We start from the raw sequence: 23,581 nt of genomic DNA on the forward strand, positions 1-23,581 counted from the left end.
TTTGGATACTAGCCCTTTATCTGATATGTCATTTGCAAATATCTTCTTCCATTCTGTTGGTTGTCTTTTGGTTTTGTTGACTGTTTCTTTTGCTGTGCAAAAGCTTTTTATCTTGATGAAGTCCCAATAGTTCATTTTTGCCCTTGCTTCCCTTGCCTTTGGTGATGTTTCTAGGAAGAAGTTGCTGCGGCTGAGGTCAAAGAGGTTGCTGCCTGTGTTCTCCTTTAGGATTTTGATGGACTCCTGTCTCACATTAAGGTCTTTCAACATTTTGAGTCTATTTTTGTGTGTGGTGTAAGGAAATGGTCCAGTTTCATTCTTCTGCATGTGGCTGTCCAATTTTCCCAACACCATTTGTTGAAGAGACTTTTTTCCTTTTTTTTTTTTTTAAAGATTTTATTTATTTATTTGACAGAGAGAGAGAGAACAAGTAGGCAGAGAGGCAGGCAGAGGGAGAGGGAGAAGCAGGCTCCCCGCCGAGCAGGGAGCCCAATGTGGGGCTCGATCCCAGGACCCTGGGATCATGACCTGAGCCGAAGGCAGCCGCTTAACCAACTGAGCCACCCAGGTGCCCCGAGACTGTCTTTTTTCCATTGGACATTCTTTCCTGCTTTGTCGAAGATTAGTTGACCATAGAGTTGAGGGTCCATTTCTGGGCTCTTTATTCTGTTCCATTGATCTATGTGTCTGTTTTTGTGCCAGTACCATACTGTCTTGATGATGACAGCTTTGTAATAGAGCTGGAAGTCCAGAATTGTGATGCCACCAGCTTTGCTTTTCTTTTTCAACATTCCTCTGGCTATTCGGGGTCTTTTCTGGTTCCATACAAATTTTAGGACTATTTGTTCCATTTCTTTGAAAAAAGTGGATAGTATTTTGATGGGGATTGCATTGAATGTGTAGATTGCTCTAGGTAGCATTGACATCTTCACAATATTTGTTCTTCCAATCCATGAGCATGGAACGTTTTTCCATTTCTTTGTGTCTTCCTCAATTTCTTTCATGAATATTTTATAGTTTTCTGAGTACAGACTCTTTGCCTCTCTGGTTAGATTTATTTCTAGGTATCTTATGGTTTTGGGTGCAATTGTAAATGGGATCGACTCCTTAATTTCTCTTTCTTCTGTCTTGTTGTTGGTGTATAGGAATGCCACTGATTTCTGTGCATTGATTTTATATCCTGCCACTTTACTGAATTCCTCTATGAGTTCTAGCAGTTTTGGGGTGGAGTCTTTTGGGTTTTCCACATAAAGTATCATATCATCTGCAAAGAGTGAGAGTTTGACTTCTTCTTTGCTGATTTGGATGCCTTTGATTTCTTTTTGTTGTCTGATTGCTGTGGCTAGGACTTCTAATACTATGTTGAATAGCAGTGGTGATAGTGGACATCCCTGCTGCGTTCCTGACCTTAGGGGGAAAGCTCTCAGTTTTTCCCCATTGAGAATGATATTCGCTGTGGGTTTTTCATAGATGGCTTTTATGATATTGAGGTATGTACCCTCTATCCCTATACTCGGAAGAGTTTTGATCAAGAAAGGATGCTGTACTTTGTCAAATGCTTTTTCTGCATCTATTGAGAGGATCATATGATTCTTGTTCTTTCTTTTGTTAATGTATTGTATCACGTTGATTGATTTGCGGATGTTGAACCAACCTTGCAGCCCAGGGATAAATCCCACTTGGTCATGGTGAATAATCCTTTTAATGTACTGTTGGATCCTATTGGCTAGTATTTTGGTAAGAATTTCTGCATCCATGTTCATCAAGGATATTGGTCTGTAATTCTCCTTTTTGATGGGGTCTTTGTCTGGTTTTGGGATCAAGGTAATGGTGGCCTCATAAAACGAGTTTGGAAGTTTTCCTTCCATTTCTATTTTTTGGAACAGTTTCAGAAGAATGGGTATTAATTCTTCTTTAAATGTTTGGTAGAATTCCCCTGGGAAGCCATCTGGCCCTGGGCTTTTGTTTGTTGGGAGATTTTTGATGACTGCTTCAATTTCCTTAGTGGTTATAGGTCTGTTCAGGTTTTCTATTTCTTCCTGGTTCAGTTTTGGTAGTTGATACATCTCTAGGAATGCATCCATTTCTTCCAGGTTATCTAATTTGCTGGCATAGAGTTGCTCATAATATGTTCTTATAATTGTTTGTATTTCTTTGGTGTTGGTTGTGATTTCTCCTCTTTCATTCATGATTTTGTTGATTTGGGTCATTTCTCTTTTCTTTTTGATAAGTCTGGCCAGGGGTTTATCAATCTTCTTAATTCTTTCAAAGAACCAGCTCCTAGTTTCATTGATCTGTTCTACTGTTCTTTTGGTTTCTATTTCATTGATTTCTGCTCTGATCTTTATTATTTCTCTTCTCCTGCTGGGTTTAGGCTTTATTTGCTGTTCTTTCTCCAGCTCCTTTAGGTGTAGGGTTAGGTTGTGTACTTGAGACCTTTCATGTTTCTTGAGAAAGGCTTGTATTGCTATATACTTTCCTCTTAGGACTGCCTTTGCTGCATCCCAAAGATTTTGAACAGTTGTGTTTTCATTTTCATTCCTTGGGCTCTTCTATCTCCTTCAGTCCCTGGCTTCAATCTCTTATGTCAAGATCTTGGCAAGATCTCTCAGCTTTGTCCTTCCTTCATTACTCCTTCTGTCTCCACTGGGATTCAGGCAAAGATAGTGTTGTACAATCAAGATACGACCAGTTATGGGAAGGCCAAAAGAAGAAAGCACAGGAACCTTAGAAATGAGCCTAGGGGTTAGTGGCTCCATGGAGAAGTGAAGTCACTTCACTTCTTCGCTGAGCAACTCTGGAGAAATTATTGAACCTCTGGGACCCTCAGTTTCCTTATATGTAAAATGACTGTGGTAACACCTGTCTTGCAAGATGTTGTGAAGACTAAAAATAACATGGGCCATGTGTTTAGGACAGTACTTGGTGTAGAGAAATAATAAAACAAAAACAAGAAACCTGGGACAGAAGGAGACAAACAAAGACAAGTGAGTCATGAATATTTCAACATGTCTCAACTAAGCCCAAGACATAAACTGAAATTCAAGCAAGAGAATGCTTCCAATTCATTGATTCATTCAACAAATACTTATTATGCACATTGTGTTGGCCAGGCACTGTGCTCTACACTGGGGTCAGCAGAAGGTATGGGGCCTAATTCCAGTGAGGAAAGGAAGAGGCCATAGGGTCTATGAGAAGTGAATAACAAGCAGCAGTGCAGGGACAGAGAGTGAAGGACAGAGCAAGAAAGCCAATTACTGGGCCCAAGGCAGAATGCCAACCTGTGAAGCAAGATGCTCGGAATCAGGAAATAGGATGTATATCATATAATGAGTAAAACAAAACCGAGGTAGAAATGGGAAAATGTGAGCACTTTGTGGAAGGAGTGAAAAGGGCCAGATGACTGCCTGTGGATGGCAGGGTGAGGGCAGCTCCAAGAAGAGGGAAAGGAGGCAGAGATCCAGCCAGGGTCTGAGGCCCCAACAGGCTCTTGAACTATAGGAAGTTCACTGTCAAGAGAAACGATTTAGGGGCACCTGTGTGGCTCAGTTGGTTGAGCGTCTGCCTTCGGCTCAGGTCATGATCCTGGGATCCTGGGATCGAGTCCTATATCAGGCTCCCTGCTCAGTGGGGAGTCTGCTTCACCCTCTCCCTTTGCCCCTCCCCCTTCTTGTTCTCTCTCTCTCAAATAAATAAATAAAATATTTATTTTTATATATATATTTTTTTATTGTGTTATGTTAGTCACCATACAGTATGTCATTAGTTTTTGATGTAGTGTTCCATGATTCATTGTTTGTGTAAATAAAATCTTTAAAAAGAGAGAAAGAAAGAAATGGTTTAGTGGCGCCTAGGTGGCTCAGTGGGTTGGGTTTCAGACTCTTGATTTTGGCTCAGGTCATGAACTCAGAGTCATGGGATAGAGTCCTGCATGGGGTTCCATGCCCAGCAGGGAGTCTGCTTCCTCCTTCTCCCTCTCCATCTGCTCCTCCCCCAGCTCACGTGTGCGCACACTCACACATTCTCTCTCTCTCTCTAATGAATAAATAAATCTTTTAAAAACAAAAAAAGAGAAACAGTTTAACTTAGGACTTATCAAGCCAGGTGTCACTGGTTAATTGTCTTTATCTTAGGTTCTTAGAGTAAATTTCATAGAATCCTGCTTTGGATGATTCTCTAAGGCAGTACTTCTCCACTGGGGGAGGCAATGCACATCAGAATAGGATGCGTGTCTATGTATAAGGAGTTTGAAAGAGCACATTCAATGGGTCTGATTCTTTAGTTGACAATACAAACTACAAAAAAAAGCTGGGCAAAGTCTTCTCAGTGAGTGAGATCAGTGATACACAGAAGATAATGAGATAGTATTTGGGGAGCAAGGGTCTAGAAAGATTGAGAAAGCACTGTTCTTTAAAATAGGCAAGCTTGGTTGTATTTCTCCAACTAAGATCATGAGACCCCTGAGGGTTACTACACCTTGTGCTTCTCAGGCATCTGCCAGAGTCCTTCACGTGGTATCAGACACTCCGGTGCTTAATAAATATTTCTTCCTTCTTTCAGTGAATATATATTAATTTTAAGTGAGTTCATAATTTTTGAGTAAGTATGATTCTTTTTTCATGAGGATTCTATAAACTGTTTCAAGAAAATGTACGAGGCAGTGTCAAAATAAATTTTACACAATGATCATTTTTAAACTTAAGGAATAAAAATTGATAAAGGCAGGCAAAAGCAAGACAAGAAAAAAAGGAGAAAAAAAAAGAAAAGATTGTAAAGAGGAGAATCAGCACTGTAGTTTTTTAAAAATAGAGAAACATCACACTGACAAGAGGAGTATGAACTGATATAACTTTTCAGAGATGTGAGGAGGGATTTGCAATCTATCTTAAAAGTTTTTTACAGGTTTAATTTTTTTTAATCCAAAGTTCCAGTTGTGAGAGAAATGTATTTTAAACAGTTAATCATGGATATGCACAGAAGGTTTTGTTAAATGCTGCTTACTGTAAAGTTATTTAAAATGGAAAAGAACAGGGGCACCTGGGTGGCTCAGTCATTAGGCCTCTGCCTTTGGCTCAGGTCATGATCCTGGGGTACTGGGATCGAGCCCCACATCAGGCTCCCTGCTCAGCAGGAAGCCTGCTTCTCCCTCTCCCACTCCCCCTGCTTGTGTTCCCTCTCTCACTGTGTCTCTCTCTGTCAAATAAATAAATAAAATCTTTTAAAAAAATAAAAATAAAATGGAATAGAACACATAAACAACATCAATATCCAACCACAGTGGATTGGTTTAAACACTCAAAGGAAAACAATATCTTAGGTTATATCTACAGGGTGGTATATTATACAAAAATTTAAATTATTTCAAGAAAGAGGTGCCTAAGTGGCTTAGTCGGTTAAGCATCTGCTTTCGGCTCAGGTCATGATCCCAGGGTCCTGGGACCGAGCCCCGCATCGGGCTCCCTGCTCAGTGGGAGCCTGCTTCTCTCTCTCCCTCTGTCCGCCGCTCCCCCTGCTTGTGTGCACTCTCTCTCTCTCTCAAATAAATAAATAAAATCTTAAATAAATAAATAAATAATTTCAAGAAAAATACTTAGTATTTTACAAATGAAAAAATAGGGTATATAAAACATGAGCTCAAGTTTTGTGGATAAAAATATTATGTATATAATTGGGATAACATACATCTAAGTGTCAACTGAATTCATCAGTAGGTTGTAAAATTATGGGTGATTTTCTTTTATTCCCTGTATTCTTAGAATTTTCCAAATTATTTATAATTCCTTACTGCTTTTAAAATAAAAGAACCCCAGAAAATTCTGTAGACCTTTGCAAATGGAGATTAATGGTGGATCGCTGACAGTGAGGAACACAAGGAGTTGGGTCCCTTCCACTTGGATAATTCCTTAGCCCACAGCTATCGATTCATTCTAATCCCACTGATTCTGGTTTGTTTCGTTTCTTGAAATTTTATTTAATGCAAGTCTGAAAGCACGGGAATATAATGACGCCTCTGGTCTCCTTCTAGCAAGCAGAAAGGTACAAAGAAAACAAGAGAACATGGATTGTTAAAAGCAGGTTCTCCCTGAAGATATTTGGAAATGATATATCCAACAAGGGATTAATATCCAAATGTATAAAGAACTTATACAACTCAACACCACAATAAAACCCAAATAATCCAATGAAAAGGGGGCAGAAGACCTCAATAGACATTTTTCCAAAAAAGACATACAAGTGGCAAACAGACACAAGACAAGATGCTCAACATCACTCATCATCAGAGAAATGCAAATCAAAACCACAATGAGAGATCACCTCTCACCTGTCAGAATGGCTAGAATCAAAAAGACAAGAAATAACAAGTGTTGGCAAGGATGTGGAGAAAAAGGAATCCCTTTTTTAAACCCCATGCACTGTTGGTGGGAATGTAAAGTGGCATAACAACTATGGAAAACAGTATAGAGGCTCCTCGAAAAATTAAAAATAGAAATCCCATATGCTCCAGTAATTCCACTACTGGTTATTTACCCAAACTAAAATACTAATTTGAAAAGATACATGCACCCCTATGTTTATTGCAGCATTATTTACAATAGCTAAGATATGGAAGCAACCCAAGTGTCCACTGACTGATGAATGGATCAGGAAGATGTGAGATAGATATAGATATAGATAGATAGATAGATAGATAGATAGATAGATAGATAGATATAGATATAGATATAGATATAGATATAGATATATAAATAGATATAGATATAGATATAGATCTCATCATATATATATAATGGAACGCTACTCCACCATAAAAAAGGATGAGTCTTGCTATTTGCAACAACATGGATGGACCTAAAGGATAGTATGCTAAGTGAATTAAGTCAGACAGATAAATACTGTATCAACTCACCTATCTGTGGAATCTAAAAACAGAACAATGAGTAAAAACAGACCTGTAAACACACAGAACAAACTGGTTCTGATGGTTGCCAGAGAGGAAAGGGGTGACGGGATGGGCAAAATTGCATTTGTTGTATGGTGACAGATGATCTCTACACTTGTGGTGAGCATAGCATAAAGTATAGACTTGTTAAATCACTATGTTGGCCTTCATTGATTGAGGCATATATTTTAGCCATAAGGGCCTGGGTTCAAATTCCAGCTCAGCTCCTTTTTAGCTGTGCTGAAAGTTTCAAGTGTTTATGAGGACACTTCATATTCCATTGATGAAATCTTTTGTCCAGGTAAAGCCAAGCCCACTGGTGCCCTGGCCCATGCAGAGATGCCCTCAGCCCACTTCCTTCCTATGCAGGCCTGAGGGTCTCTCTGCCTGAGGGTATCCTCCAGTCATAAGAGCCCATGTGGGGCTAGGCAGAAGCACTGAGGAAATATTGCTCTAGAAGCCATCCTCAATCAATGAGGGCCATGAGCTGGTGGGTATATTCGTCCCCAACTGTAGCTATCACAAATTCAATGGCTTAAAACAACATAAATTTGTTATATTTCTGGAGGTCAGAAATCCAAATCAGTTTCAATGGCTAAAGTCAAGGTGTCAGCAGGGCTGACATGTCTCCTTGCTTTTTCCAGCCTCTAGAGCCTGTCTGCAGTCCTTGGCTCATGGCCTCTCCCTCCGTCTTCAAAGCCAACAGCACACTTCAAATCTCCTCTCTCTAAACTCTGCTTCCTTCGTCATATTTTCTTCTCTGACTCTGACCCTCCTACTTCTCTCTTACGAGGACTCTTGTGATAATCTCCCCATCTCTAGGTCCTTAACTCAATCACATCTGCAAAGTACCCCTTGTAAGGCAACATATTTGCAGCTTCTGGGTTTTAGGATGTGGACATCTTGGGAGGGAGCATTATTCTGCCTCCCACATTCGGTAAATTCCCCAGATTTCCTCACCCCTGAGGTGTGCTCCACACAGCTTCTCAGAGATTCCCCAAGAGCAAGGAGCCCCAGCAATAATCCCCTCATTCAACACCCCCTTTGCTGGCTCTCCACCTACCCTGTCTCACTTCCTCGCTCCCTCGCCATGCTTCCTGGGATTCCTTCCCAAAGAAACTCCTTGCACCCCAATCCAGACTCAGGGTCTGCCTTCATGGAGAACTCAAACTAAGACACTAGTCTAGTTCTGCCACCACATAAGTAGTCCTGCCCTATGCCACATCAACTTTATTTATTTTGCACACGAAAACAAACTCTTAGAATGAACAGAAGTAAGGTGCAAGGAAGAAAGACAAGCTGGCCACATTCAGGGCAGATGCCATCTCCACTGATCTAAACTAATTCTAAATGAAGGGCTTCAGGCTACCCGGATTTATAAGACATACCCACTCCCTAAAGCATTGTGTGAGATGTACTTCATAGCTAATTCCACTTAGTTCACATTTGACTTTGAAAGGGTTACACAGTCTCTTTAATAGTGAAAATTTCAATATCATTTGTGTCTTTCAATAATGTGGGAAACTTTATTTTTATGCTAATCAATGAAAAGAGAAATGTATGTTCCACCTGAATAAGAAGTGCAATGTCAGCACACCGTGCTTTGCTCAAAACACATGTAAACTAATTTCAATTATAGTCTTTCTACAGTGTCAAGAAATAAATGGAGAGCAGCTCTCTTTCTTCCTTGTTATTCAACCATTAAGTGCCTCTTCTAGCCTAAGAAACAGCAAAGCTTTTTTCTTCCCAACTTACATAACACCATTAAGAATAATAAAACTTACTAAGTTTTCAATGTTGTTTGCATGTTTTTCTAAAAATCTTAAGTTTTTTTTAGTACCAAATTATTCTCTAATGATGCTAAATTTACCTGTTTTAAACATCACAGAGAAACTCTATCTATAATCATTTGCTCTTCACATAATTACAGAACAGCAAGATTCCAATGAATAGAACGACGTACTTCTTTGCTTGCATAGGGCTAAGTGAGCAGCAGTCGTGCAGCTAAGAAGCTATTAATTCTCCAGGCTATACACTGAGATTTAGAGAGAAGGGTACAAAGAGCCCAAAGACTCTAATCTCTACTTTCAAGTAACATTAAGCATGCCTTTAGTTAACTGCAAGCTAAGGAACGATACTAGATACCTAGTGGGAGGATGCAAAGAGAATGTCTTGTAATCATCTACACGTCTTGCTGGGGTCATTTAGGAATACTAACCATATTGAGAAACTCTAAACCGTATGGTTACCAGCTCCAGTGAGGAGAAGGCTGTTATGAACTTAATCCATATGGAAATACATATGGAAATACGTGATGCATAAATGAAGAAGAAAGCCTCCCTCCACGTGTGCTTTTTTTTTTTTTTTTTTTTACTAAAAAGAGAAGCATGATATACAAATTGCTCATGAGGGAAAAAACAACTTGTCTATGCTTCTCCTCTACACCTGATTAAGGCGGAACGAGAAAATCACTGCGCTTTGCTCAAGACTCCCTTGAAAGTTCTGCTGAGCACGGAGGCTTCTGACCTGTATTTCTACCACTCCACAGCACCGAGTCCATGCTCAGGGCACCTGAAATTCTCCCCAACTCACTCTTACACTTCTCTCTTCACATTTGTACTATCTGATTTTCATGCCACTGGTGAAAAAAATTGTTTGGTCTTCATACGTAACTTTCAAGAGAAAGTTTACTGCTTCCTGAAGTGCAGTCTCATCAGGCCCCCAGGGCAAAGTCAAGTTTGTGTGTGTGCTGCTTGCCGGATCCACTGAATCTAAAATTTCCCATCCCAAGGTAGATGTGAGGCATTGGTCACCATAGGGTCCCATCAGCCCTTCCTGCAGTCCCCTATTCTAAATTTCACGGAATGTAACAGCCCACGTCAGCGTCTTGACAAGGTCCCCACACACCCCTCTCCTTTACATAAATTTTGGGACTTCCACTGATGAAAGCCATGGCTTGATTGTACAGTGAGGCAAAGAGAAGACTAGCCAGGGACCACGGAAACCTGAAGTCTCATATTGCCGACAACCCTTACCTAAACTTGCGGGCATGGTTCTGCCTAGTCAGCAAGAAGCTTCCGCCTCCCGAGTGCCGTGGCTCAGCCAACAGATGCAGTCGATTAGACGTGGGCAGCTGAGTAAGTACTAAAGTGGTTTTCAAGGCAGCTTCAACGTTTGTTTCTGAAAGTTTCACTTACCAGCTCATAACGTGTCACTCCTCACAATAATAGGCAAATACCAAGCTGCGCTCTCGAGAGAAATGAAGGCAAATCTTTGGTTAAGAGCACCTGAGCACCACAGTTAATACCCTGAAAGGCAGAGCTTTTCTTCCATCTAAATGGATTACTTAGAAAGTTTCCCTGAGCTCTTGATCCTTAGGAAAAAACCTAAAGGTCTCGCCAGAACCACTATAGGACGGACAGCAGGTGAACAACCTCAGCCTCTACCTTTCCTCCTTCTAAATCCCCTAAGCAAATTTTGCACATGCTCCCTGGAGCAGCTGTTCAATTATCCACGGAAACTTTTTATTAAGGCAGTAGAGCCAATCTCCAAGTCCTTATTCTTTAATCATTTCAGTCATACTTCTACTTTGCCAGGTTCTTGAGATTCGAACCCTCCTACCCATCACCTCTACTTCCTCTCCCTCATGCTGGAATACTTCCTCGGGTGATCTGTGGTTTTTCACGTGGACTTATTTTTCACCGGGGGTTGTTTCTCGCTAGGAAGCTTGTCCACCCTGCGTCGTGGAAATGTCACTACAGAGAAGCAGTTTCTTGTTTGCTTGTGCCAAGGACACCAGCGGTTTCACCCACCCGCCTAGAACAGGGGTGCACGCTGATTTCTCAGTTATAGGTTCTTACATGATGAAGGCAACCCTAGGGCTTCGGCGTCATTTTTCTCTCCCCCTCAGAGCCCCGGGAAGAGAGCTATTCCCTTGCTGTTCCTCTGGCCCGTGTAGGGTATTTTTCTAGACCCCTTTTCACAGGGAGGCATTTTTTCCAGAATGCTTTCTTTTTTTTTTTAATTATGTTCAGTTAGCCACTGTATAGTACATCATTAGTTTTTGATGTAGTGTTCAATGATTCATTAGTTGCATATATCTAGAATGCTGTATTATGCAAGGGTTTGAATTCCTGCTTCCTCCCCTACACCAGCCCAAGGCCGTGTCTATTGGCCCCACATTGGTGTTGAACTCCACCCCTCATCTCAGCTTCTATATGTGGTCCCCAGTTGCCCTAAGGTCCCATAGCTTTGGTTCAGGAGGCTACTGCTCGAGCTTCAGGGTGCTGCCTATGGCGACAATGGCTTTCCTTTTGAACTCAGATGCATATTTTAAATTTTTGTTTTAATTTACGCAGAATTTCTCTGCCTCATGCTGCTGGGACTGGAAATGCAGACCAACTTCTAACCAGGTGTTTTCAGTTTTTTATTTATCGAGGGAAAATTCACATAACCTAAAATTGACCATTTTAAAGCATTACACTTCAGTGCATTTAGCACATTCACAATGTCTTATAACCATCACCTCTACCTCGTTCCAAAATGTTTTGTATCATCCCAAAAGGAAACCCCGTACCCATTAAGCAGCCACTCTCCATTCTCCTCTCCTGCTAGCCCATGACTAATCTGCTTTCTGTGTCTTTGGATTTACCTATTCTGGATATCTCATATAAATGGAATCATGTAATAGGCGACCTTTTGGGTCCAGCTTCTTTCACTTAGCATAATGTTCTTGAGGTTCACCCATATTGGAGCATGTATACACATGGCTAACAAACACATGAAAAGATGCTGAACATCATTAGTCATTAGGGAAATGCAAATCAAAACCACAGTGGGACACCACTTCATACCCACTAGGAAAGCCATAATAAAAAAAAAAAAATGGGGAGGGGCGCCTGGGTGGCTCAGTCGTTAAGCGTCTGCCTTCGGCTCAGGTCATGATCCCAGGGTCCTGGGATCAAGCCCCACATCGGGCTCCCTGCTCGGTGGGAAGCCTGCTTCTCCCTCTCCCGCTCCCCCTGCTTGTGTTCCCTCTCGTGCTGTGTCTCTCTCTGTCAAATAAATAAATAAAATCTTTAAAAAAAAAAATGGCGAATAACAGTGTTGGCAAGGACGTGGAGAAATCAGAACGCTCATCCATTACCGGTAGAATTGTAAAATGTGCAGCCACTGTGGAAAATAATGTGGCAGTTCCTCAAAAAATTAAACATAAAATTATCATATGACTCAGCAATTCCACTCTTAGGTATGTGCCCCAAAGACTTAAAAACAAACAAACAAATACTTCTCCATGAATGTTCATAACAGCCCTATTCACAATAGCCAAAAGGTGGAAACAATTCAAGTGTCCATCAACTGATGAATGGGTAAACAAAATGTGGTATATCCATACAATGGAGGATTACTCAACCGTACAAAGGAATGAAGTAGTGATTCATGCTACAACATGGATGAACCTTGAAAACATTATGCTAAGTGACAAAAGATGGGCACACTAAGTGATGATCAAAGAGGTAAAGAAGCTTTGTGGGCCCTCCTGGAAGCTGGGTGGAAACTATAGAGAAGCAAAAGGGTAGAATTCATATTCCAGCCACACATATTCAGCTCATCCTGCCTCAGGTCCCACCCAATACCCACCTGCCACACTCCCCACTCAAACAAACACCCAGCATTACATTCAAGTCAGCCTGCCCAGATGACTAGAAAACAGGAATCTCCTCTTATCAGAACAATTTCCCACTTAAACTATTTATTTCTCTGGAGTAACCATAAAATGTACAAGTCAACTGCCAGACCATAAGCAGAGAAGCCAGGAAGAAACTCTTACGTAGGTTTCTTATTGGATATGTTTTTAATTCATTTGAAAAAGAATGCAACATTTATTAAGTATCTAAATAATATCAGGTACTGTGTCAGAAAATATCTATAAAGCCTTGCATATTTATGAATTAAAATAAAGGCTGCAGTTATGTTTAAAAGGGAGGAAGAGAAATTGAATTGTATTTTTTCAGCAGACATAATTAAACCCCAAAGCTCTGGGCATTGATTAGACACTAGAAATAAAATCTGATTATCCCAGAGACTCATTTCCATACAAACACTTTTATGAGTTGCCTAACTGCTCATGGTCCTGAATTAGCCATCGACCAAAATGGACTTGTTTTTACCTAGTAACAAACAAACCTTGAACCCATTATGAGTTTCTTATGAAGAAGCAGCCAGAGACCTTTCATTTAACTGGCAATATAACCACCTACATTATTAATGATAAGTTTACTTTCCTCTTAATGTAGAAGTTGAGAGGCCATCAATGGTGTAGCAAGTAACAAATGTACACTAAGAACATAACCAAACAACATCCACTTTCTCCGTGGCCCGGCATGATCCAGAAATATTTTTCCGAGATTTGTGTGAGGTTTCTTGTTCACACAGGGGCATCTGCAATAGACTTCAGAGAGAACTGCAGCTACTATGAACATCTTAACTCTAAGAAAAATGCTTCCAGGAAGATTTTAATGTGTTTTACGATAGACTAACAAATTGAAATTCAAGACCCAGTCATTCACACAGGGCCAAAAAGAAGTCAAACAAGAGTAACGGGAATCGTCTTCCTTGACCCTGTTTTCCCCCGCCATACATTCACAGAAGCCTGCCTTCATTTTCACCTTAGCACCACGAGAACCTTCCCTGGTTTTTTTCCAAGCAATCTTTTTGAAAGGCAATCTGATCACATCACTCCCTGCTTAAAACCCCCTCAAAGCTTCCTACGCCTTTGGGAAGAAGTCTAAACTTCACGTGGCTTACAAGGTCTGCGTGATTTCAGTTCTTAGGAGTTAAGTGTGCCTCACCTCCAAATCTTCACACTTGCTCTAACCTCGGCCTTCACCTCCTCTTCTCCCTCCCAACTCACCTCTACTCACTTCAGGCTCGGCTCAAAGAGTGCTTTTCAGGGAGGTCTGTTCCAGCCTCTACACGAGGTCCCTCTCCTCGGACACCCAGAGCACCCTGTCATTCCCGTATTGTTAGCATGGTAATACAATCATAATTGTTCTTGTTAGATGATGGCCTTTCCTGTTAGTCGATGAAACTCTCTGAGATAGGGATTGTGTCTGTCTTGCTCATTGCTGGGGCACCGCACAGCACCTGCCATGTGGGAGACCCTCTTTGTTGAATTAATGAATCATCTTCTACAATAATATATTCTCTTAAGGACTGAGGCTATTGTTCTCATACATTTGGAGCCAGATAAAAGATAACTGAGCTAATATAATTAATATGATACCTACTGAGTACTAACTGCACAAGGGGTTCTTAACCATGTTTGAGCAATGGACCCTTCTGTCAGATGATGACTATGGACCCCTCTTGGAATAATGTTTATAAATGCATAAAAGAAGATACATAGAACTCTAAAGAAACAATTACATTTAAATCTCATTATCAAATTATTTTTTAAATTTGTGATATAATAATAAATATGCCTTTTACTGTTATTATATAAGGAGAACTAGCAGCAGGTCTAACAGCTACCATAACTTCAAAGTAATGATGAGCATAAATGACATATTGAGATTATCTGTGACAATCATAATGTTGATATAAAAATATCTGTAGTATTTATTGGTGAGAAAGACACACTTACTGTTAATACTAGTATGACCACTGGCTCCACTCATAATTAGAGAGAACACTACAATTCAGTCAGAAGTTGGTGAAAATAAGAATGTAATTTTTACCATCCAAATTCATGGGCCCCTCAGGAGATCCCAGCGAAAACAACAGAATTGCACTGATTGGCTCTCCCGCTGTGGGGGAGTATGGGTTACCCACCCCCCACATTGGCTCCACAACCACATTTGTTTAGTGTCCACGTTTCCCCTGGAGAGCTCCCAGACATTGGCTGAGCATGGTGGGGTACCAGTGCAGGCCCATTCCTGTGGGACAGAGGGGCCCCCCGGTGGGCAACTCTGCCTCAAGAACTCACCATCAGCCTGGCCAAAACATTCTCAGAACTGAGCTGTCAGCTGAGTCCTTTCCTTCACAGTCCTCCTTCTTTCCACCTGTCCTTTCACAGAAGTCAGATCTGAGCCGAAAAGTTCGTCTGAAAGCTCTCCCAGCCTCCTCCTGTGTCCTTCCCTTCATCCTTCCCAGGTGTCCTCACGCTAAATCTCCTGCACACACAATCCCAACTTGACTCTACTTCCCAGAGGACATGAACAAACACAATACCTTTTAATCAAAGAAAAAAGAAAAGCCTATTCAACTGAGTTTGTTCACACCTGATTATTCTGAAGATATCTGGACACACATTTACAACACCTTACTAATATCTAACACCTGATTGCATAAAAGGGCTTTCCAGAGAATTTTTAAAAAAATCTTTCCCATAAACTCTTCGTCATCCAAAGGAAGACTCATATAGGGTTAAGGCCAAAGACTCCCTGAACAGGTGACAGTGGCCCATTAAGGAACTTGGAATGGGAAGAAGAGAACTGAAACCTACAGCCAACATGAAAACTTTATTTCAATAGTATGATTTGAGGATTATACAGTATCAACCCATTAGAATAACCTACTGTCATTCCTGAGAGCCCCTCTGACAAAATACTATGGGATATGAAGTGAATACACAGGAACTCCACATTCACAATAGAGAAGCTAATACACCGGGTAGCTACATATCTTAGAACTGCAGGGAAGATGCTGCGGAAACAGGATTGTGACAAGTAAACCTTAATGGGGAAGAGGGAAAAAGACCACATACAGCACAGAGCATTTCCCATTGCCATGCTCCACACTTTTCACAAGAGATTTCAGGTATATTAACAACATAAAAGGTAATATGAGAACCAAAATAGGGAACAGGAACACACCAAAAAAAAAGAGAGAGAGAGAAGTATAAATAAGCACAAAAGAATTGAAATGGGAAAAATAAACACAAATATGAAGCTTCTGTGAGCTGATGGAAAGAAATGGGCTCCCAGCACCCCAAGTTGAAATTTGGAACACATTTTCTGACTGGGACCTCTTCTGGTGTGTTGGTTAAAAGAAACCCTACTTCCGGTACATTGTGAGCTAAATCAGTTGTTATGGGTTGCCCTGGGGAACCCCCTCCCCCATGACATATAGCATGGTTTCTTAGGACTAATGCGCTCTGTGTTTCAAATCACTTTTGGGAAAAGAATTCACTCCGAAATGTAAAACATTTTGCGCTTCCTTATGCAAACAGAAACATGGTGGTATGGGTTTAATTGTGTCCTCCAAAAAGACGTCAGATATGTTGGTGCCCTAACAGCCAGTACCTCAGAATGTGACCTAATTGGAAAAAGGGTGCTTGCAGATTAATTAGTTAAATTAAAATGAGGTCATCCTGGAGTAGGATGGGCCCTTAATCCAATACGAGTTGTGTCCTCATAAGAGAGAGAGGCACACAGAGAGGAGAGGGCCACGTGAAAACACAGACACGCAGGAAGAAGCAGATGGCCATGTGATGACAGGCAGAGATTGGAATGATGCATCTACAGGTCAAGGAACACCAAGGATTCCCCATAACGCCAGAAACTAGGAGAGGAGCATGGAACCGACTCTCCCTCAGAGCCTCAAGAACAGACCAACCCTGCCAACACCTTGATTTTGATTTCTAGCCCCCAGAAAGGTGAAAGAGTAAATTTCTCTTGTTTTTAGCCATCCAGTCAGTGGGACTTTGTTATGGCAGCCCAAGAAACTAATATAAATAAGCATAGGGCTTCTTACCACAGACCTGTTCCTCCAGCCTCCCTGCCTCTGCTGCCACCACGTTACTGATTTAAATCTCACATTAACGCACCAGGTTTCACGGGGCTTGATCCCATGCCGAAGATGGACCAACACTTTTAGAAACTGGATCCCTGGTAGCAAAAATCAGCCCTCTGATGATGCTAAGGCCCTGAGTCACCTCTTTGCTCCTATGGAACAATTTGCATGCTGAGATGATCTAGCTCAATTCTGACCTCGATATATTATACTTTAATGGTACTTTTCTTCCAAGAACACTTATAAAATTGCCTCATTAATTCTCACTACTCCCTTGTGCAGCAAAACAGGGACACGTATGATTATCTCAATTTGGAAGACGAAGACCCTTAATTCTAAGATCCTAGGACTATGAAGAATATTGAGAGGTCTTTAGCTCCAAAAAGGCCCCAACCTGTTACTCAACAGAATGACCTGATAACTCAGCAAAAATACAAATTCACAGGCCCAGGCCAGCAGCTCCAGGACACAGCCCAAGAGTTATATTTCTAACAGGTTCCCGCACACATCTCCCCCAGCCCCCCCCCTTTTTTTTTTTTGGTAACCTAACTAGCACAATTTGTGAACTGGCATTTGGGAATCATGAGAGCCTAATCTTTCTCAGGTTTGACGAATATATGGGCAGAGCCTTCTTACAAGACAAAAAGGCTTATGATCCTCCGGTGCTAACAAGTTTTTATTAGAATGTTACTTAAATGAAAACCTAGGTCTAGATATAAACCCCTAATCCTGATAGCTCTTTTGTATGACTATAAAACTAAAACAAGTTCACAAATTAAATGAGAATCTGAAGAAAATCCACAACGACCCCACCAGTCGCTGACTGCCGCAGAACCGGTCCCCGACAGTGTGGCATGCTCAGGCCACATGTGTCGTAGGAGACTCGATTCCCCTCCCCTGTTCTCTCCAAGAGCCAGGATCAGGCCTGCCTTCCTGCAGCCTGCCTCAATGTCACGGCCTTCACCGCATGAGGATGTGATCATAAACACAATGCAAATGCAGGCTTTCCAATCACACACATACTCAGCTATAAGGAGTCATCTAAATAACCTAAAATATGAGGGCACCTGGGTGGCTCAGATGGTTAAGCGTCTGCCTTCGGCTTGGGTTATGGTCCCAGGGTCCTGGGATCGAGCCCCACATCAGGCTCCTGGCTCAGCGGGAAGCCTGCTTCTCCCTCTCCCTCTACCTTTCCCCCTGCTCATGCTCTCTCTCTCTCTATCTGTATTGCTGTGTCTCAAATGAATAAATAAAATCTTAAAAAAAAAAAATAACCTAAAATATCTTTATCCTGAGGTGTTCACATTCTTATCCAAATGTAAGCACAAGATTTAAAATTTCTCATAGTAAACTTGTGGACCTCTCTTTGATAAACACTGGTCTAATCCATTTGCCTTCTTCCTGGCAGGGTCAGAATTCAGTGAATGTTGACTTCAAACTCTTGGTAATAGTTAATACTATACCGTGCTTACTACATAACAGACACACTGTTCTAAGTTCACAATAAAGACTAGCTTGTTTACTCTTCATAGTAACCGGGTACGGTAGATACAACCATTATTTCCATTGTGCAGACAACAGAACTGGGCAAGAGATGGTAAGCAATTTGCCCAAGATCACACAGCTCATAAGGGGCAGACCCAGGATTTGAACCCAGAAAGTCTGGATCCAGAGCCTATGTTCTTCACCACTAACTATATATACTTTTCAAGGGAGGTATCTGCACTCCAAGATTTCTCTCTATTCCCAACGAGTAAGTAGGAATCCGAGTCAATGGATCCAGGCTGGCAAGAGTTGCAGTCATTAGGAGCTTGACTGAGGGGTGGGAAGCTGCACAGGGAAAAGGGGCCTTAGGGACTCACCAAGTCAAAAAGCCAGGCAAACCACCTGAATAGGCATCCATCCAGAAAAACGAGGTAAAGTAGAAAAATCTGGGTGGCTACCAAGAGAACAGAAACCAAGGAACCCGGATGAGTGAGCAGGTCTGAAGCAGAGGCAGGCGGAACTTAGACATATTCTCTAAGCCGAAAAGGAAAACGTCTGCAGCCTTGGGTGTGATCGGGAGGAAGCTGTAACAGTCACCTTTTTAGCTCCAGTAGAATCCTGTAAAAAGGAGCGCCAGTCAGCTGAGTACAAACTTATCCACGTTGCCCAAGAGGTCTCCTCACAAGAGAGGTCAAAGTGACACTCTCTGGAAAGTTAAAGTCACAAAAGCTCACAACAGGGAAAACCCAAGGCTTCGTCCTCAAACACACTTGCATGTTTATCTTGTCATCTGCCAGGTATTTAAATGAATTTTGCTAACTAATAGATACTTTTCTCATTCTAAAAATACAAAGACATCAAGCTACATCAAGTTGCCATAGACTCCATCAGAGGTGAAGCACGAAGATTAAAGGATTGCCCTACTCCGGTGAATGGTCTGCTTTTCAAAAACCTTATTTGGACATAAAGAATAGGAGGCTGTCTAAAACTGGGTTTGTGTCATAATGATAAACGATATCCCTCTATACTGACCAATATGGTCTTCTTCTGCCCTTCAAAGTATCTGAATATCCGTTCACCGAGGCGGTCAGCACTTTATGCCTGTCAGCTTCTGGAGAGATCTTGGCACTTTTTCTAATGTGAGGGGCAATTTTTTTTTGAAGGGAACAAGAACAAATCAGAAAGAAAATGTTGGGAATGAGAAGAACTAAAGGCAAATTAAAAGAACATAAGCACATAAGCAAGAGGAGAAAGATGCAGGAGACCTATGACGTTCGGAAGCTTGAGAAGGGAGTGCAGAGGAAAATAATCTTTTTAAGTGACTGACATGGAGTAAGAAGAGAGAAAGCCATTCAAATGCAACTTGGAAATGCTTTGTGCCCATAATTAAAACTTTTACTTCATAAATAAGAAAACCAACCTACTGGACTTAGGATCAAAATAGCATTAAGCTTCGCTGATGAGAGAGAAAGAAACTTACGCAAAATCAAAGACCATGCCGTAGAGAATAGATGATGTTTCCTGGCTGCAAGATATACTTGTTTCTGAGCTATAAAAAAATGTCATAATCATAGACACTCACATTTCACATTTTTTTCCAAAGAGCTTCTCTCTCCATCTGTGTCAGCACTGAGTTTTATATTTGATGGTTTCTGCACCAAAAGCATCTATTTTACAAGTAGAAGGAAAGATGTAGGCCCAGAAGAACCAAATGTTTTGAACCTGATAAACCTACACAAAGTCTCTGTGTTGATTCATTTCAACAATTTATTGGGCTTCTTCTGTGACCAGATGCTTGCTGGACGGCAGGTACAGAGATGATCAGGACCCAGTTCCTGCCTTCAAGGGGCGTACAATCTCACAGGGAAGACTTAATTCTTAGTGAGAATTAATATGACAAGCGGTGAAGTCCCCATGGTGGCAAAGACAGTCACAAATACTGAATGAAGGCATCCCTTAAGGAGTATTTTTACTACTACAGAAACTCGGGGTCGGCGGGAGGGGGGGTCTCCCTTCCCTCTGAGGATTGTCGAAGTGAATGGCTCAGAGACCTGAGGTGCCACATAGCAAGCTCACCCTTCTAATAGCTCAGGCACCTCCACTCAAGCTCAGAATAGAAGCAACATTTGCTTTTTTAAGTCTCAGCTATTGAATCCTGACCCTGAATCTGAGTTAATGTTCCCCTTATGATGCAGATGTTCCCCTCTGGTTCAGGGGGTGAATGATTCTACCCAGAAGTATTTTTGATAAAAGCTTTTGTATCCATCTCTATTCTCATATAGACAAACAAAAACAACAGACTCAAACCCGGATTTCTCAGGAATTTGTCTACAGTGCACATCCCAGGTCCCACAGCATGGCATTCACCTACTAACTCGTTGGCTTCAAGTGGAGCACTTTCCAGATGGCCTTAACCTCCGTGCTTCGATTTTCCAACTGGCAAGGCAAATGCTGTTAGTACGACACTATCTAACCCTGCAGATGCAGCCATGTGGAAAGGGGAAGGAGCAAACAGACCCTTCTCCAAGGTCTGCAGAGACTGGTGTAGAGCTCTTGGCTGCTTTACTCAAATTGGGTTCAATCCAAGGAAGACCATATTCCTTTGCTCATTATCACTTCGGCTAATGTCTACTGTACACCGACGGGGCGCCAGGTCTGTGTTAAATATTTTGCAAACATCTCGTGCAGTTTTCAGAACAACTCCAGTGCCATTCCCATTTTATAAAGGAGGAAGACGGAAAAAAGCCAGGTTCGTGGGGGTACTCTACAAGTTCTTGATTTGAACTGCCTCTTGACTTCAGGGCTTTTTAGCAAAATGTTTTCAGGTTGTTGTTTGTGGGCTTGTTTGTCTACTACACTGCCATATTCCCTCAGTCGGCCACTCCCTCCATCTTGAAACAGTCCTTTCCTTACCTTCTGTGACACCACGCTTCTCACCTATCTCTTTACTCCTCCTCAGCCTCCTTTGGGGGTTTGACCTACTCTACCTCACCTTTGAATTATTAAAGTTTCTCTGTTCCAGGCCATTACCCTTCTCCCTCTAAACTTGCTCCCTAGGCATTATCATCTACTCGTATGGCATCAGTTGCCATCCAATGTGGAAGACTATAAAATATGTAGCTCAAATTCAGCCTCTCCTCTAAGCTCCAAACATTATCTCTCCTTCTAGTGTCTCTCATGCACCCAAAATTTAACTCATGATCTCTTCCCCTTCTCACCCCTACTGTACCCCTAACTTAAGTCCTCCCCTGGTCTTCCTGTCTCGGTAATGACACCACTACCCACCCAACTGCATCAGCCAAAAACTAATGAGTCCCCTCTAACACTTCCCCTGCCTCCATCCCAAGATCCAATCACCAAGACCTTTTGACTCTACCTCTTCAGTTAATCTTGAGTCCATCCACTTCCTCCCTGTTCCAATAAGAGCCACTGTTCCTCCCACCCAATCTATGGTGACAAGCTCCTCCCTGGCGTCCTTGCATCTGTTCTTGCTTCTCCTCTACTCCATTTCCACTCCTTGTGTAGCTTTCCTTACAAGACATCTTATAGCCAGAGTGATGCCTTTAAAATTCAGATAGCACATTCAAACCCTTCTATGGCTTCCTAGGACCCATGTCATGAAATCCTGAATCCTTGTCCTGGCAGCAAGGTCTTGGCAGGACTTGGTCCCTGTTTGATTCACCAGCCACCACATGATTCCTCTTAACCCCAGGCACACTGGCCTTCATTCTAGTCCTCAAATACTTCTTGCCTCCAGCCTTCACGAACCCATTTCCTTTGCCTGAAATCCTTCTGTCTCAGCTTCTACTCCTCTTTGCCTACATTCTTTTTTTTTCATTTTTTATTTAAATTCAATTAATTAACATTTAATGTATTATTGGTTTCAGAGGTAGAGGTTAGTGATTCATCAGTCTTATATAACACCCAGTGCTCATTACATCGTGGGCCCTCCTTAATGTCCATTACCCAGTTACCCCATCCCCCTACTCCCCTCCCCTCCAGCAACCCTCAGTTTGTTTCCTATGATTAAGGGTCTCTTATGGTTTGTCTCCCTCTCTGGTTTCATCTTGTTTTATTTTTTCCTCTCTTCCCCTATGATCCTCTGTTTTGTTCCTTAAATTCCACATATCAGTGAGATCATATGATAATTGTCTTTCTCTGATTGACTTATTTTGCTTAGCATAATACCCTCCAGTTCCATCCACGTCATTGCAAATGGCAAGATTTTGGGGTTTTTGATGGCTGAGTAGTATTCCATCTTTGCCTACATTCTAGGTTCACAAACACATTGCCTGGGAAAGCCTTCTCTGACCCCCTCAGGTCATTGCCCCTACTGTAAGATCTCTGGCCACCTACTCTTCTCCTTCATGGTACTTATCATAATTGTAATTTAAAGGCTGGTGATTGCTTGATTAAAGTCTGTCTCCTTCCCCCTACTAAAATGTAGGTGTCATGAGGACAGTCACAGTGTCTGGGAGCATGCTGGGTGGTCTCTAGCACTGCGGGATTCTCACCTAAGTTTCTATTACTTTGGCTGGGAAAGACTGTCTACAAGTGCCGCAAGTCACATCAGTCACATCATCATCCTCTTGTGACAATCATGCATGTGTCTTTATGTCATGTCTTTCACCTTCCTATACCATTCAGGATTTATCAATCGAGGCTATGTTATCATATGGTAGACTGTAAGCTCTAAAGAGCCACAAAGATTTGGCTCCTTAGAGTTGGGATGCTAAGAAATTAAGACTGCGACTTAGTGCCTCTCGAGGAGTGTTTATTCTACTATCCTCATTTTACAGGTAAGAAAAGCGAGACACAGAATCTGTTGGCCCAGGGCTCGTGGTCTGGGAGAGCATGTGAGTGATGATGACTCCAAGCTGTGACTCTACCTGTGAGGTGGAGGGCGGAGCTAAGTAAGTTTGGCATGGTCACGGTCACACAAGCCATTTCACTTCTCATAGGGAGGTGAGTGACACACAGATACTGTGCCATTATCAAGGTCACTTTCCACTCCTCTCCATTTCTGTGTTGACCAACTGAGTGATATGAAAAGCTTTGAAACCATCTTGAAATGTGCAATGAAGAGTCAGCTACCTACAAGGTTATACTTATATGGCTTCCTGCCTACATAAAATGCAAAGACATTCTTTTTTTGTTTTTTTTGTAAAGCAATTCTGTGGGAACTTCATTGGCCAGTAAGACTATAGCGGCCTGTAGTGTTACATAGAAATTTTTGTGATGGTTTGAGCACAAAAATACCACATTGAAAATTTAGATTAAAATATAATTTTCATGCCTCACCATTTAAGTCCTTTCATTTCATCTGGTTTGGTCTGGGACAACCAAAAACACTCATTATTT

At 41.7% G+C, this 23,581-nt stretch overlaps 1 protein-coding gene across 2 annotated transcripts in view; it reads right to left on the reverse strand.

Annotated features, from left to right (window-relative positions):
- Window positions 1–23,581, reverse strand: part of ARMH4 (armadillo like helical domain containing 4) — a 125,607-nt gene that overhangs the window by 17,882 nt on the left and 84,144 nt on the right. The window lies entirely within an intron of this gene.

The sequence above is a fragment of the Halichoerus grypus genome, chromosome 8, assembly GCF_964656455.1.
Source record: "Halichoerus grypus chromosome 8, mHalGry1.hap1.1, whole genome shotgun sequence".
In the NCBI taxonomy this organism is placed as follows: Eukaryota; Metazoa; Chordata; class Mammalia; order Carnivora; family Phocidae; genus Halichoerus; species Halichoerus grypus.